This window comes from Populus euphratica, unplaced genomic scaffold (genome assembly GCF_000495115.2).
Source record: "Populus euphratica unplaced genomic scaffold, PopEup_1.0 scaffold944.1, whole genome shotgun sequence".
In the NCBI taxonomy this organism is placed as follows: Eukaryota; Viridiplantae; Streptophyta; class Magnoliopsida; order Malpighiales; family Salicaceae; genus Populus; species Populus euphratica.
Window position 1 is genome coordinate 56,556 of NW_011500805.1, and position 18,076 is coordinate 74,631.

At 28.4% G+C, this 18,076-nt stretch overlaps 1 long non-coding RNA gene across 1 annotated transcript; it reads right to left on the reverse strand.

Annotated features, from left to right (window-relative positions):
• Window positions 1-16,974: 16,974 nt before the first annotated feature.
• On the reverse strand, window positions 16,975-18,062 carry LOC105116435 (uncharacterized). The gene is made up of 2 exons (XR_840530.1): window positions 17,569-18,062; window positions 16,975-17,486 (listed from the first exon to the last, which is right to left on the reverse strand). It is a non-coding gene; the product is annotated as an uncharacterized LOC105116435 (long non-coding RNA).
• Window positions 18,063-18,076: the final 14 nt, after the last annotated feature.

Genomic DNA, 18,076 nt, shown 5'->3' on the forward strand with positions numbered 1-18,076 from the left:
ATAAAATTATAGTATTTTTTAGATAATATTCGCAAACACTCTTTTTTTACAACTCTTCATGATTTTCTTTTTTTAAATTTCATTTGATCACTTTCTTGTATATGTCTATTTTTATTATCATATAATTGAGTAAAAATAAATTTTTTAAAAAATTATTAAATCCAATTAGATCCATAATCTATGTTGCAGGTTTAATGTGTTAACTCATCAATTGATCTAAGATGTTGTTGTCTTCGTATTTTTTTTTTAAAAAATAGTTAAAATAACATTGTCTTTGATTTTTTTTTTTTACAAATCAAAATAGGTTTTGACTAGGTCATTGAAATTGTGTTTTAACTTGCTAAGCTAAATGGGTCAAATTTGATCAACTCTAACATGGTTTGATTTGAAACCTATGCTAGATGTCGCACCCTCGCGGCGTCACGACGACCATCGATTGATTTCAGGGGCTTTTTGTTTTATTGTTTTGTGGATAAAGGAGTCATTACTTATTATTGTGGTCACTAGAAAACCTACACTGGTCTTTTAGAGATTTTAAGGTAAGAGACTAGTTGCGTAAAAGGAAAGTATTAGCACCTCTAGTACGCCCTACCTAAGGTAAGTTGCTTGGTGTTTGGTTTGTCTTATAATTGCTATAGTGTTGATGTTTTCTAATTCTATCAGTTTTTCTAAGTTTGATTCTAACTAAATTTATTCAGATAGAAATCCAAGGAGATTCCATGTGCTTCAAAAGCTCATTTTTCTCTTAGTATTTCAAAAGTTTGCGACTCGTAAATCGCAAGGAGGAGGGACAAAACTTTAGAAATCTAGGGCGCTTTTAAAAAGAACATATTTTTTGCCTTAGTGTTTTATACTCTCACGGCTCGTAAATTGTGGATTAAAAAAATTGAAATGTCCTCGATTATAATCAAGGCTTCTTTCAAGGATGTGTGCGGATTTATTATTCTTAGAAAATTATTTTAGATATTTACCACTTCAAGTTTCTTTATCCAAATATTAATTGATTAGTACTTAAAAGTGCATTTTTATCATGGTTTTATATCATCATTTTGCACTTGAAATATCAATAACTGCTTAACTAAAGCATGTTTTATAATAATATATCTAATAATATAAGATACCTTTAATTTGTGGCAAATGTTCATTTTAAATGTAAGCCTATCACATAAATGAAAGGATTAATTGATGACTTTAAGAACTTATATTGCAAGGACACGTATGCATTCTGCAAAACTTGTGAAAATTGTCAAAAAGTTGATACTGGTCAAAAAGTTTTGTTTTATAATTCTCAACTCTATGCATTCCCTAAAGAGCTAAGATTAAGATGGACCAATCCTTATGGGGCCTGTGATATTGAGAATTCAATGAATGACAATGATTTTAAGCAAAATGGACATCGTTTGAAAGCTTACTTTGATAATTTTTCTAATGAAAATGAATCAGCTGGTTTGAATGATTTTGTAGATAAAGGTTGATTATTTTGTTTTTCTCACATTTTCTTTTTTGTGTTTCTTTTTAAGTGATTTTTGCTAGTTTCTCTCACCCCGGTGAAATGGCGGACAACGGTACTCTGTGACTTAAGTCGGTTCTTTCAGTTTCCCACAATAACTGATATTTGTGTATATATTTGTGCAATTCTTTGAATCTCTCTTCCAATTCTCATTTGAAAATGGACACTAATCTTGAAAAATTGAAAAAGTATTTTCCCGCTCTGCCTCAGAATGCGATTACAAAAAATTTACCGTGCTAGATGTGCAAGATTGAGATTGTTAATGAATCATGGAATTCCTGAAGATATTCGCTAGTTGATTGAAGCAAAGGTCTGATTATCAGGTGAGTCCTCTAATTTCTTTATTTCACACATGCCTGAAACAAGTAAAAGCACTTTTGCAAAGAAGCGTCGTGCAAAACGACTGGATGTCTGTCATCGATGTGCTAGATGGACTTGTAATACACAATGTCGTTCTTTAGGAATGGCATCTATAAACCGTGAAGATAAAATACAATTCATTAAAGATGGTCTGAGTAAGGAGTCTTTAGATAATCTTCTATTGACTCTTGAGACGCATCCTAGTGGAGATGTGCATCGTGCAATTCATGATTTATGGCCACTATTTCATAAAGAACATGATCGACTTAGTCTTGGGAATCTGACTAAAAAAGACCCTATTTGCCAGTTTTTAAGAAAACTGGATGGGAAGCCTATCCCCGACCCATAGAGGGCGTTTAAGCCGTTCTTGGACGTAAAACCAAGGGAAGATGTGAGCCACAATCACAACTGCGATTTGAGTCTTAACTCATAAAAATTTGTCTTTTGATTTTATAAATAGCATAATATTAGTTTTTGTTGTTTCTTATTTTTGTCTCGGTGTGTTTCAGGTTTTGTCAGTGTTCGTTATTTCAGGTGATATCTTCTATACTCTATCTTTCTACCTTAGAACATTGAGGACAATGTCTCGTTTTGGTTGGGGGGAGAGGGTAGTAGTTGATAAAAAAAAATTGTTTTTCATTTCATAAAGCATGTGCATAATTGTTGTTACTAGGATGGCAGAGTAAAGGAGTTCTTTTGTTAAAGTGACTCTTGAGACGCATCTTAGTAACCATTCTTAATAAGGTCTACTATAATACTTCCTGAAATATTCAGGTTTACAAACTCTCGTACTGTTACCACTTAATTCTGCTCATATACTTATTTAACATATATTCTTAAACCTTAATTTACACACACACACTTTAACATATGATTGTGGGTTGCATATTGGATTATTACATTATTTATGTTCTTTTGTTAAAGGTAACAACTAAGGGAAAGGGATTGTATATAATTAAAAAACAAAAACAAGAAAAAAAAAAGAAAAAAAATGATGATAATAAAAATGTAGATAAGTTTGGTTTTGTAGCCTCCCTAACCTAAGCAATTAAGCCCGAAGGGGTGTTTTAACACCTAATACCCTAAAGTCAACTGACTTGGGAGCTATTGGCGCAACGCTTGTTACATGGGTTGAGGAGAAAAGCTTAAGGGAATCAAACATTGCACTATCTACATATCAGTATCTGCAACCCGAGTTACTAAGCTCGTAGGGGTGTCTTAACACCTAATGCCCTAAGACCAACTGGTCTGGGAGTCATTAGCTGAAAGCTTGTTACATGGGTTAAAGATGCATGATGTTTTTAAATTATATGTATATAGATTTTAAAAAAAAAAAGAAAAAACAAAAAAAAGACAAATATAGTAATCCCAACCCAAGGAAGTTAACCTTAAACATTAGAACAAAAATTTTATTTTCTTCCAAGAAAAGCCCCATAATTATGTGTTGATACATTGAGCACAAAAGAAAGGTTTATTAATATCTTGTTAAGTGGTATTGAGCAGAAATATAAATTTAATTAGACTTTGTTTATCTGGATAGATTAATGGAAGTTAAATGATGAATACCTTGCTTTGTGAAATTTGCAAATTGTTTTAACGCTTTGATTACTAGGGACTAGTAATAAGCTGGTTGAGGGGTGTGATTAGTACTTAAAAGTGCAATTTTATCATGGTTTTATATCATCATTTTGCACTTGAAGTATCAATAACTCCTTAACTAAAGCATGTTTTATAATAATATATCTAATAATATAAGATACCTTTAATTTATGGTAAATGTTCATTTTAAATACAGGTCTATCACATAAATGAAAATATTGATTGATGACTTTAAGAACTTAAATTGCAAAGGCAAAGAGATAGCCAAACTTAGAAAAGAGATGTTGGTGCAATCCAAACCGGAACACTGTTTGGTAATTGGGTCATATCTGGAGCTACAGATCGCAGATTTAGGTCCAATTTATATGGATGGAAAGGTAAGACATAGGCCTACAACTTTCATATGGAGCCCAAGATCTAAAAAGGCCATTTGCAAGTCCAAATTGTAGCAAAAACAAAGAAGCCCGAATCTGTCTTCCAGCCCGAGCACTATTCAGTATTTTGGCCATATCTGGAGTTCTAGAAGTCCAAATGAGCTGAAGTTTTTACACAAGAAAGCTGAGACAATTGTATACAACTTTCATGTTTACAACTGGCTCCAATTTTGACTTTATCAATGACGTTTTGGGCAGACAAGAGAAGATAAGGATTGTCACCAAGTCAAAAGTTGGCCACCCACTTATCAATTAGTCATCAAATCAATAGTTCCCAATTTTGGCCTATAAAAGGAGGCATTTGCCATGCATTTAGGCATCTTGGTTTCCAGATCAAGATCATGCTCTTCCTTTCTCTCTTTGTATTTTTTGTAATGTTTATGCTTTGCTTTCATTAATACTAAGTTTATGCTTTTCATTTCCTTTCCTTTACTTAGTTAGCTTTTATGTTCTTATTTTGTTTATCTATTTTTCTTTCTTTCATTATGTCTAGCTAAGTTAATTATGTCAAGGTGAAAAGGTTACACTAATGGTGTGAGAATAAGTATAATGTAAACTTAATATGGACCTTAATGTTTGATACTAACATGTTTTATATTTGTTATCTTGTTCACTCTTTAATACTTTGCTTGTTAAATGACTAATCTTGATTTATGTTGTATAACACTTGGTACAACAAATGCTTGGCACTTTCATAGCCCATAATGTATGGTACAACCGACACCTGAGCTATGAAAGGAACTTGATTTGTTGTTAACATAAGTTATAATCATGAATACTTGACGAGATTTACAAGTATTAGCATTAATTGAATAAGATGACTAATGTAATCATGTTAACAATATATAATCTGATTGGAACCTCCTTTGTGTGTGGTTTCCAATTCAATAATAAGAGTTTATACTATACTTGTTTGATATACCATTAGTGGAACCTCTAACCTTGACATTTGTTATTATTATTGTTTAATCCTTACTTTAATATTTAATCTCTAAGTTCTCATCATCATCATCTTCTTCTTCTTCTCTTTCTTTATTATTATTATTATTATTATTACTATTGTTGTTGTTATTATTGTTGTTTTATAATTGTTGTTTATAATTTGTACAATTAACCTCTCTATGGTTCGACCCCGGTCTTGCTGGGTTATTTATTACTTCGACACTCCTGCACTTGGGAGAAGACATCAACCTTTTAGTCGTGTCATGAGCCAACAAGATAAGACCTGAATTTTTCACATGCAAATACTACTACAAGTAATTCTTTGTCAATGGTGGTATAATTCATTTGAGCACTATTTAAAACTTTACTTGCATAGTAAATTACATAAGGTTTCTTATCTTTTCTTTGTCCCAAAATACGACATAATCAGTAGCATCACATATTATTTCAAAAGGTAATGACCAATCGGGAGGTTGAATGATAGGAGCACAAGTAAGCAAGTTTTTAAGTTTAACAAAGGCTTCTTCACAATGTTCAGTCCATTCAAAAATAGTATCCTTTGTTAGAAGGTTACTTAAAAGCTTAGATATTACACTAAAATCTTTGATGAACCTTCTATAAAAACCAACATGTCCTAGGAATGATCTAACATCTTTAGATTTTGGTGTTGGCAAGTTTGCAATTAACTCGATTTTAGATTTGTCAACCTCAATTCCTTTTGATGAAACAATGTGACCAAGTACAATGCCATTTGTTAGCATAAAATGACATTTTTTTCCAATTCAGCATAAGATTCTTCTCTTCACACCTGGTCAAAACCTTTTCTAAGTTAATCAAACAATCATTAAATGAATCGCCAAAAACAGAAAAATCATCTATGAAAATCTCAAGAAAATGTTCAACCATATCACTAAATATACTAAGCATGCATCTTTGAAATGTGGCTGGTGCATTACATAATCCAAAAGGCATCCTTCAATATGCAAAAGTATTAAATGGACATGTGAAAGTAGTCTTCTCTTGATCTTCCAATACAATTTCAATTTGGTTGTAACTCGAATAGCCATCTAGGAAACAATAAAATTCATGACCTGCAACTCTTTCTAGGATTTGATCCATGAAAAGTAAAGGAAAACGATCTTTTCTAGTCATTGAATTAAGTTTCCTATAGTCAATGCACATGCGCCAACCAGTAACAGTTCTAGTAGGAATTAACTCATTGTTCTCAATTGTTATCACAGTGACTCCAGACTTCTTGGGTACACCTTGGGTAGGACTTACCCATTTGCTATTAGAAATAGGACAAATGATTTTATTATCTAGAAGCTTAGACTTTATTTTTCACTACTTCTTTCATATTAGGATTTAGCCTTCGTTGCATGTCTCTAGAGGGTTTAGCATTTTCCTCTAAATAAATTCTGTGTGTACAAATCAAAGGACTAATTCCTTTTATATCAGCTATGGTCCATCCTAATGCATTTTTGTGCATTTTTAGAGTTTGTTATAACTTACCTTCTTGATGTGTATTAAGTTTGGGAGAGATTATTACCGGAAAAGTTTCATTTTCTCCCAAAAATGAGTATTTGAGATTGGATGGCGATGGCTTCAAATCAGGTTTGGGTGGTTGAACACTTGAAGGTATGGACTTAATTGATCGTGGTGGCAATTCCTCAATTTGCGGCCTCCAATTACTTATTTTTTATTCTTCCTAAAAATAAATCATTTACAAATGATCAGATTCATCAATCTCAATTTCACTTGAAGTGGTTGGAAATTGATCATGAATTAATTTTTCAGTAAACTCCACTTCCTGTAAATCATTATCATCTCTAGGTTGCTTGCAAATGTTGAAAATATTCATCTCCAATGTCATGTTTCCAAATGATAGCTTCATCAGTCCATTCCTACAATTAATCAATGTGTTAGAGGTTGTAAGAAACAGACGTTTTTGAATACGACCAATACCCTAACATGTTTTTGAACGTTTTTTTTATATATAGAAAATATTGGAAGTTTTAAAAATGTGTTTTCGCATGAATTTCTTAAACACAAAAATTATTTTATTGCATTTTTGGATTTTACATGTTTGTAAAATTCCAAAGGGTGGTGGCCAATATTCCAAAAAATATAAAAATCTTATTTTAGAAAAATTCATTTATTATTTACCGCTAATAGTTGGATAACAATAAATAACAATAATACAAATTATAAATAACAATAATACAGCAACAATAACAATTACAACAACAACAACAACAACAACAATAACAACAACAACAACAATAATAATAATAATAATAATAATACTAGTAGTAGTAGTAATACTAATGATAATAATAATAATAATAAAGAAAAAGAAGAAGAAGAAGATGAGAACTTTGAGATGGAACATTAACGTAACGATTAAACAATGATAATAACAAATGTCAAGGTTAGAGGTTCCACTAATGGTATGTCAAACAAGTATAGTATAAACTCTTATTATTCAATTGAAATCACACATAAAGGAGGTTTCAATCTAATTATAGATTGTTAACATGATTACATTAGTCATCTTATTCGATTAATGCTAATACTTGTAAATCTCGTCAAGCATTCATGATTATAACTTATATTAACAACAAATCAAGTTCCTTTCATAGCTCAGGTATTGGTTATACCATACAGTATGGGCTATGAGAGTGCCAAGTATTTGTTGTACCAAGTGTTATACCAAGTATTTGTTATCCTAAGTGTTATATAACATAAATCAAGATTAGTCATTTAACAAGCAAAGTATTAAAGAGTGAACAAGATAACAAATACAAAACATGTTAGTATCAAACATTAAAGTCCATATTAAGTTTACACTATACTTATTCTGACACCATTAGTGTAGCCTTTTCACCTTGACATAATAAACTTAGCTAGACATAATGAAAGAAAGAAAAATAAATAAATAAGATAAAAACATAAATAAGATAAAAGTTAACTAAGTAGAGGAAAGGAAATGAAAGACATAAACTTAATATTAATGAAAGCAAAGCATAAGCAATACAAAAAATACAAAGAGAGAAAGCAAAAGCATGATCTTGATCTGGAGACCAAGATGCCTAAATGCATGGCAAATGCCTCCTTTTATAGGCCAAAATTGGGAACTATTGATTTGATGACTAATTGATGAGTGGGTGGCCAACTCTTGACTTGATGACAATCCTTATCTTCTCTTGTCTGCCCAAAACATCATTGATAACATCAAAATTGGAGCCACTCGAAAACATGAAAGTTGTAGGCAATTGTCTCAGCTTTCTTGTGTAACAAATTCAGCTCATTTGGACTTCGATAACTCCAGATATGGCCAAAATACTGAACAGTGCTCGGGTTGGAGGACAGATTCGGGCTTCTTTGTTGTTTCTACAATTTAGACTTGAAAATGGCATTTTTAGATCTTGGGCTCCATATGAAAGTTGTAGGCCTTTGTCTTACCTTTCCATCCATATAAAGTAGACCTAAATCTGAGATCTATAGCTCCAGATATGACCCAATTACCGAACAGTGTTCCGGTTTGGATTGCACCGACATCTCTTTTCTAATTTTGGTCATCTCTTTGCCCTTGCAATATAAGTTCTTAAAGTCATCAATTAATCCTTTCATTTATGTGATAGGCTTACATTTAAAATGAACATTTACCACAAATTAAAGGTATCTTATATTATTAGATATATTATTATAAAACATGCTTTAGTTAAGCAGTTATTGATATTTCAAGTGCAAAATGATGATATAAAACCATGATAAAAATGCACTTTTAAGTACTAATCAATTAATATTTGGATAAAGAAACTTGAAGTGGTAAATATCTAAAATAATTTTCTAAGAATAATAAATCCGCACACATCCTTGAAAGAAGCCTTGATTATAATCGAGGACATTTCAATTTTTTTAATCCACAATTTACGAGCCGTGAGAGTATAAAACACTAAGGCAAAAAATATGTTCTTTTTAAAAGCGCCCTAGATTTCTAAAGTTTTGTCCCTCCTCCTTGCGATTTACGAGTCGCAAACTTTTGAAATACTAAGAGAAAAATGAGCTTTTGAAGCACATGGAATCTCCTTGGATTTCTATCTGAATAAATTTAGTTAGAATCAAACTTAGAAAAACTGATAGAATTAGAAAACATCAACACTATAGCAATTATAAGACAAACCAAACACCAAGCAACTTACCTTAGGTAGGGCGTACTAGAGGTGCTAATACTTTCCTTTTACGCAACTAGTCTCTTACCTTAAAATCTCTAAAAGACCAGTGTAGGTTTTCTAGTGACCACAATAATAAGTAATGACTCCTTTATCCACAAAACAATAAAACAAAAAGACCCTGAAATCAATCGATGGTCGTCGTGACGCCGCGAGGGTGCGACATCTAGCATAGGTTTCAAATCAAACCATGTTAGAGTTGATCAAATTTGACCCATTTAGCTTAGCAAGTTAAAACACAATTTCAATGACCTAGTCAAAACCTATTTTGATTTGTAAAAAAAAAAAATCAAAGACAATGTTATTTTAACTATTTTTTAAAAAAAAAATACGAAGACAACAACATCTTAGATCAATTGATGAGTTAACACATTAAACCTGCAACATAGATTATGGATCTAATTGGATTTAATAATTTTTTAAAAAATTTATTTTTACTCAATTATATGATAATAAAAATAGACATATACAAGAAAGTGATCAAATGAAATTTAAAAAAAGAAAATCATGAAGAGTTGTAAAAAAAGAGTGTTTGCGAATATTATCTAAAAAATACTATAATTTTATTAGAAAGCAAATTAGAATTTGAACTACATTAAATAAAATAATACATCAAATATTTTTTTCAATCAATGTATATAATGAATTTCAATTAAAATTAAAGATCTGTCATGTTGAAATGTTGTTTGGCTAGGGTTTCACGTTAAACCAAGTTGAAGCTAACTTTGTATGACCTAGCAGACCTGGTGGACCCAAGTGTAACTTGGTTTATTAGTTCAAAACCTAGTTTGATTTGGGGAAAAAAAGCTTTCAAAACAAATTTTTTTTTTTAACTTTTTTTTTAAATACTAATACGATGATATTTCAAATTGACTTGAGTCAATCAAGGTTAATTCATTAAACTCATGATCCGGACTATAGATTTGTTTGGGTTTAAATATCTTATTTTGTAAAATTTATTCTTCGTTTAATCATAGGATAACTAAAATGGACATACAAAAGAAAATGAATAAAATAATTATTTTTTAAATTGCTCATTAAGGCTTATACTACAAGAGAATTTGCTAAAATTATAAAAAGAATGTTATAATCTTATTCGATAAGAAATTACAAATTAAACAATATTTTAAAAAATAATATCTAGAATGTATTTTTATTTAAATTAAATTTAAATTGAAGGAAAAAACATAGAAGGCCAAAACAAATTAAGAAATCATAAAAAAAATCTCTTAACACTAATTAAATATTAAAATAAGAAGTTAATCTTTCTAGTAAAAAATAAAGGATAAATACATATGAAAATATTTTATAAGTGTAAGTTACATAAAGTCATGCTAGTTAATGATAATAAAGGAGTAATAAACTATAAAATAGAAGAAAAAACAAGGGGAATCACTTTCAAAGCTTAGTTCTATTTAAATCTACAATTAAAATAAATTTTCAAAAAAGTTCAAAGAATTTATATTATGAAGAAATGAATATATTTCTTTAGTCAAAATCTTAATTTCTTATTCATGCATTTTATATATATATATATAGATAAGAACATGTCTTTTTTATTCACAATATATTTTTTCAAAAAAAAGCTTAAGGTAATTAAAATAAATATTTGCAAGGATTCTAATTGCTTAAATTCATAAGAGAAAAAAAATGTATTTTTTGGTCAAAATTCCATTTTTCTTATTCATTTAATTTTTATTTTATTTTCATGAAAAAATGTCTTGTTTATTATGAGCAAGTTTTTTTAAATAAAAACTTATAATGATTTGAAAAGAAAGTATCAACAAAAAAAATTTTAAAAATCAGGTATTGATAATTTTTATGCTCATCTATGAAAAAATAGAATAATAATTAATATATTAAAACTATATAAAAATTCACAATAATAAATAAAAAAAATTATATTTTATTTAGGGTTTTGGATTTTCCATACGGTGAATCCAACAAGGGAGAAGGACAAATTATAGTCATATTTTAGGTAAGAAATTTGTATGCAATTGTTGTCTTTTGATTAAAATAATCTTCTAATTTTTTTTATATAAACAAGACATGAAGAGGAAGAAGGGAAGGGAGAGAAGGAAGAAGGAAGGCAAAGAGATTGGAAAAGAAGAAGAAGAAATGTTGTTTGTGTTATATTATATATAAGGGTAAATTAATCTTTTTATTTTATTTTAAATTTTAAATTGATTTAGAATGTAAATGTAATTTTTAAAAGAATGAACATAAAATAAAATAAATGACTAAGTTATAGAAGATTTAGGGTAATTTCTCTTATTTGTATATTAATGTATCTAGACATTTTTTGTTAATTTTTTGAACATTTTATGAAAGCAACAATAAGCTTCTTCTTTTTTTGTGTTTGTGTGTGTGTGTGTGTTTGTTGCTTTTGCAAAAATAATAACTTGACCATAATTTAAAATGGGTTTCATATATTTTTTTTTATTATCAAATACTTTTATACATCGTTGGGGAAAAAGCAGTCCCAACTGTAAAATAAATGTACCCTCATAAAGCCTTTACAACTTGTCTTAAACCATTTAGGCCCTATGACACAACCAAAAGATTGATGTCTTCTTTCAAATGCAGGAATATTGAAGTAATAAATAACTCGGTAAAACCGGAATCAAACCATAGGGAGGTTAATTGTATAAATTATAAATAATAGCAATACTACAACAATAACAACAACAAGGATAATAATAATAATAATAATAATAATAATAGTAGCAGCAGCATGAGTAATGGAAGAAGAAGAAGAAGTTGATGAGAACTTTGAGATGGAAGATTAATGTAAGGATTAAACAATGATAACAACAAATGTCAAGGTTAGAGGATCCACTAATGGTATTTCAAACAAGTATAGTATAAACTCTTATTACTCAAATGGAAACTATACACAAAGAAAGTTCCAATAAGATTATTAATTATTAACTTGATTAAATTAGTTATCTTATTCGAATAATGTTAATACTTGTAAATATTGTCAGGTATTCATGATTATAACTTATGTTAACAACAAATTAAGTTCCTTTCATAGCACATGTGTCCATTATATTATACAGTTTATGCTATGAAAGTGTAAAACATTTGTTGTACTAAGTGTTATACAACATAAATCAAGATTAGTCATTTAACAAGTAAAGTATTAAAAAGTGAAAAAGATAACAAATAAAAAACATGTTAGTATCAAACATGAAAGTCCATATTACATTTACACTATATTTACTTTTACACCATTAGTGTAACCTTTTCACTGTGACATAATAAACTTAGCTAAACATAATGAAGAAGAGAAACATAAATAAACAAGAAAAGAACATAAATAAGATAAAAGTTAACTAAGTAAAGGAAAGAAATTGAAAGGTATAAATAGATATTAATAAAAACAAAACTTAAGTGTTACAAAAAAACAAAAAGAGAAAGAAAGAGCATGATCTTGATCTGGAAACCAAGATGCCTAAATGCATGGCAAATGCCTTCTTTTATAAGCCAAAATTGAAAACTATTGATTTGATGACTAATTGATGAGTGGGTGGCCAACTCTTGACTTAGTGACAATCCATATCTTCTTTTGTCTAAATAAAACATCATTGATAACATCAGAATCTGAACCAACCTTACCATAAAAGTTCTAGAAAATTATCTCAGCTTTCTAAAAAAAACAATTGAGGTCATTTAAACTTTTAGAACTTGAGATATGGGTTGAACACTAAACAGTGTCTGGGCTGCAATACAGATTCGGACTTCTTTGTTGTTACTAAGATTTGGACTTGAAAACGGTCTTTTTAAAACTAGACCTCCACATGAAAGTTGTAGGCCTATATGTCTTATCTTTCCATCTATATAAAGTAGACCTAAATCCGAGATTTACAGCTCTAGATATGATGACCCAATTACCGAACAGTATTCCAGTTTGGACTGTACTAACATCTCTTTTCTAAGTTTGGTTATCTCTTTCTCCTTTCATTTTTAGTACATAAACTTATCAATCAATCCTTTCATTTATTGGATAGGTCTACATTTAAGATGAGCATTTACCACAAATTAAAGGTATCTTATATTATTAAATATATTATTATAAAACATGTTTTAGTTAAAGAGTTATTGATACTTTCAGTGCAAAATGATGATATAAAATCTTGATAAAAATACAATTTTAAGTATTAATCACCCTGTTTGTTTGCTGGAAAGTAATTTTTTTTTGAAAAGTGAATTCTGAGAAAGTGAATTATTTTATGATATTTGGTAGTATAATGAAAAATAAATTGAAAAATACTTTCTAGTGTTTGGTTATGTTATGGAAAATTAGTTAGAAAATAACTTATCAATGTTTTATTTTTAAAACTTTTATTAAAATAATGAAAAAAAAAATTTATAAAGCAAAAAGTTGAATGAGAATGAAATTGAAAAAATAATATAATTTCATAAATTATCTCAGATAAAATAAATAATAAATAAAATAATAAAGATCAAATCTAAAAAATAAAAATAAAAAGATGAAGAAATTAAAATAATAATAATTAACATTTCATAAATTATTTCAAATAAAATAAGTAACAATAAAAAGAAGAAGGACCAAATTTGATAGATAAAAAATTTCAATTAAAAAATGATAAGGAAAAAGCAAATAAAATTATAAAAATAAGGACCAAAATTAATATAAAAATTAAATTCTAAAGGATGAAATTAAAATAAACATAAAAAAATTTGAAAAGTTATTTTTCATAAATTACTTTTTAGGAAACAAACATATTCTTAATTTGCCACAACAAGTCTTCCAATATTATAATACTTTTATATAATCACCATATATTTTTGAATTAAAATTGAACTGTAAAAGAAAAAAACATGTTTAGTAACAAAAAAAATTATTTCCATTTTCAGTTTTAATTTCTAGTTTTTCTTTCCAAAAAAGAATTGAAGAACATGTTCAGTTGTTGAAAAACAAAAACCAACTTTCTAACAAAAAAAAAAAGAAAGAAAAAGAAATACATCAAGATTAAAGATTATAGTTGTTTTGCATAAAAATTCAGAACTATAATTTATAATAGTCATATTTTGTATTTCTAATAATCCAATCATAGAATATTAATTTTATTTCATTTAAATTAAAAATTATCATGAAAAAAAATTTATTGTTAAATCAAAAGATATTTTTATATTATATTTATAATAAAAATTAAGTCTATAACACTAACTAAATATGAAAATATATATTAAAAAATTTAATATTTTTCATTGCTAAAAATGTTTTTTATATCAAATAAAAAAATTAAATTGTTCATGTATTTTTTCATTTGAAAAACAACGAAAACTTGCAGGAAAACTGTGAAAAACCTTTAAAGAGTGTTTTCTAAAATTATAAGCCTCTGAAATTTGTTTTTCAAACTCAATATAAATTCGGAAAACTAATTTTTCATTTTTTTAAATGGAGAAATATTACATTTGAACAGTAAATCTTTTTTTTTTCAATTTTTTAATTAAAAAATTACTTTATTTATTAACAGACCTTAAAGTTCTCTAAACTCGAGGTGGCGATTCGAATGAGAGGGTTTAAATTGCAACAAAGTAAAATATGCAAGGTAACACGAAGCTGAACATTCGGCAAACTACAACGGGAATCTTGACGGTTAACTTTTAGCTTTTATTAAATAGGTGGCCTGTTGCTACATGCCGGGTTAAATAAATTTTAATATAAAAAATGAATGCTATAAGTAATGATAGTATTTTTAAAGGATAAAGAAAAATTTAGGAAAGAAGCCTTTAATTCAAATGGGTACAATAAAATTAATTAATTTAATAATATAATTATTAAAAAAAGCTAATGATAATAAAAACAAAAAAATAACAATGACTAATAAAAAATAAATAAATGCTTACTAATATTATAAAAAAACACTCTTTAAATATTCTGAAAAGATTCCAATGATGTTATTTGATAACAAAATAAAAATTAAGTGAGAAATAGGATAACTTCATAAAAAAATATTAAAAAACTTTAAAGCTTAATTACTAGAAAATCAAATGCTGAAGGACAAACTGAAAAAATAACAACCAAATAAAAAAAAGATAAAAAAACTCGACTCAAGTTAACATGTCAAATTCATGACGGACCATGATAATCTCGTACAAAAAAAATTGAATGAAATAATGAAAATCAACTCTCAGTCAAACTAAATGATGAAAGTGAAACTGAAAAAAAAACATAATTAAAAAGAATCATAAAAATAATTTAACCTAAATTAACTTAACTAACTCAGAATCTATGATACGTGAACGAGATATATATATATATATATAACCATGAATGCTAAAGTTCAATAACCAAATGTTGAAGGATTAAATAATAAAAATAAAATAAAATAAGACCTAAAAAGATTAAAGTCAAATTATGCTATTTATAAAAACTTGTGACTCGGGTCATGAGATTAAGATTATCCAATAAAAGAAAAACATGAAAAAATCATGAAATAAAATTCTCAATCATCCAAAATTTAAAAACAAAATAAATAGTAATCAAGAAAATGAAGATTGATTCTAGTATAAAAATTAAATGAAATAAAATAATGAGGGATAAAATTAAAAAATAAAATAAATGAAGAAAATGATAAAAAACAAAAACAAAAACAAAAACAAATAACAATCAAAATAATAAGGATCAAATTTGGTATAAAATTAAATGAAATAAAATAAATTGAAAAATAAAATAAATCAAGAAGATGATAAAAAAAAATAGCAATCAAAAGAATAAGAACCAAATTTGGTATAAAATTAAATGAAATAAAACAACGAGAGATATAATTGAAAAATAAAATACATCAAGAAAATAATATAAAAAAGTAATTAAAAGAACAATGACCAAATTTGATACAAAAATAAATGAAATCAAATCTTGGAGGACAAAATTAAAAAACAAAAAAAAAACTTAAAAATACATTAAAAGTGAAACAAATAATAATAATAATAATGATTATTAGAATTGATACAAATATAAACTAATAGGACACATTTATTTTTTAAAAGGATAAACACAAAACTCAAGGCAAGGAAAGAGAAAATGAAAAAAAGTAAAATGGTTTATCGTAGTCCGACGACTGTGTCACCTTATATATGTGTCTGACCTCCAAGAAGAACATGTTAGGATATTTCTTCCATCACCATCATAGAAAATGGTGTTTCATTGCTAAAAGATGCCTTAGGCATCTAATGAAGAGTATGAGGTTCCCACTCGCTTTCGTGTGTGTTGTACATATCAACCATAATTTATTTTTAAATAATATTATATATTTATTAAAATACTAAATTATCTATTAGTTAATTTAATTATAATTAAAATAATTAGGGTGAAAATACAAAAAAGCCCACGAATGTTAGTTATTTTTGTTTTTGCTTTTGAAAGTAATTTAATTATTTTATTGTGCTTTATAAATTGAAAATTAAAAAGAAAAACACAGTTGTGGTCAAATAAATTTTTATTTTATCTTTTCATTATATTTTTAAAATGTGATAAGATTAAGTTGTCCATTCAATTTAATAAAAATTATTTTACCATTAAAAAAAATTTAATAATAACCAATCTGATGATTTTGTTTGGGATTGTCAAAATCATCATTATAATATTTCAATCCACGTTATTTCATGTATTTCTCTACAATAAAACACTACACACGTTTAAGTCTTTGTTAAGAGCGGTAACCCTCCTAGATTCATAAATATTGTCATTCAACTCCTGTAACTCAACATTTTTCAATAGTACCCATGTTGTTTTAAGAAGTTCTATGTCAACCCTAATTATTATATATAGTTTTTTTTTTTTTAGAATTTTAAGTGTTTTGGTCTCATGGGATAGAATATATTGGGATTTAAGTAAAATAGAAAGATAAAAGAAAATATCAAAATCAAAAAGTGAGTTTTTCATTAGTAAGGTGAAATTGAAACTTCTGAGAAAGATATGAAGTTGCCCTTCTCTGAGTCCATAAAGGTTGAGCAACGGCTTGGCCCAGAAATTCAAGACGGGCCAGGCCCTGAAATATAGAGGCACTCAGCTTGCCGTTGCCAGCCTGGCATCAAACAATCCTGTTCTTGTCTTAACAGACGTCAATTGCTTAGAAACTGAAGCAAAAGACCATTCAGCTACACACTAATTTGGATACCGGCTGTATAGCCATGAACTGCACCCAATCTCACTCTCCAGTTTGATTCAATAATGAATTCAGGTATGTTTTTCTTAATGATTATTGCGTAGAGACAAGAAAGGCAATAATCCCTTGCTCTCAAACCTCAATGGAAGGCAGAGAAATTACTTTGATCCTCTTGCAAAGAGCCTACTGGGATCGCTATGCGTAGCCTAAGAATGAAAACAAGGACAAGGGCCATCACGAAATTCCTCATCTTCTCGAGCTAGACCTGGCGATGATCATTTGTCCTTCAAACAGGGTTACATTGCAAGTTTGATTCAATAAAGTATATATATTATAGGATCACTCACCTTTTGACAAAAATCTCGGATCACAGCGCTTTACTTCTGTTTGAGTGTATTCGTGCCCCCGCTTTCATCTCCATGCACTACGATGAATTTAACAGGACAAGCGAGGACACAAGGCCTTATGACGATAATTCCTCAGATGAAGATTGGAGCACGGCCACCGACAGCGTAAGCAAAAGGCAGAGAACCGGAGCCCTGCAGGCCGTGGCTTTTAAGTGTCCAGTGTTGCCGTACTCTATTTTGTATTGTCCATTACTCTGCTAGTATCATTATTAGCATCTTGACTCGAAAACAGAGAGGTAAATTACGGGTCAGTATTCAACAACGCACATTGAAATGAGACAATCATGATAAAGAGGAAGAGTTTTCAACCAACATTCAATGCAGTACATCATCGACAATTGCTTGAAATTTCATTTGGATCAAAAACCTATTTCATTTCTTCTTTCTTCTGGAATCACATGAGCGCTCTTTTTTTTTTTTTTTTGCGTGGGGGGGGGGGGGGGGGGTA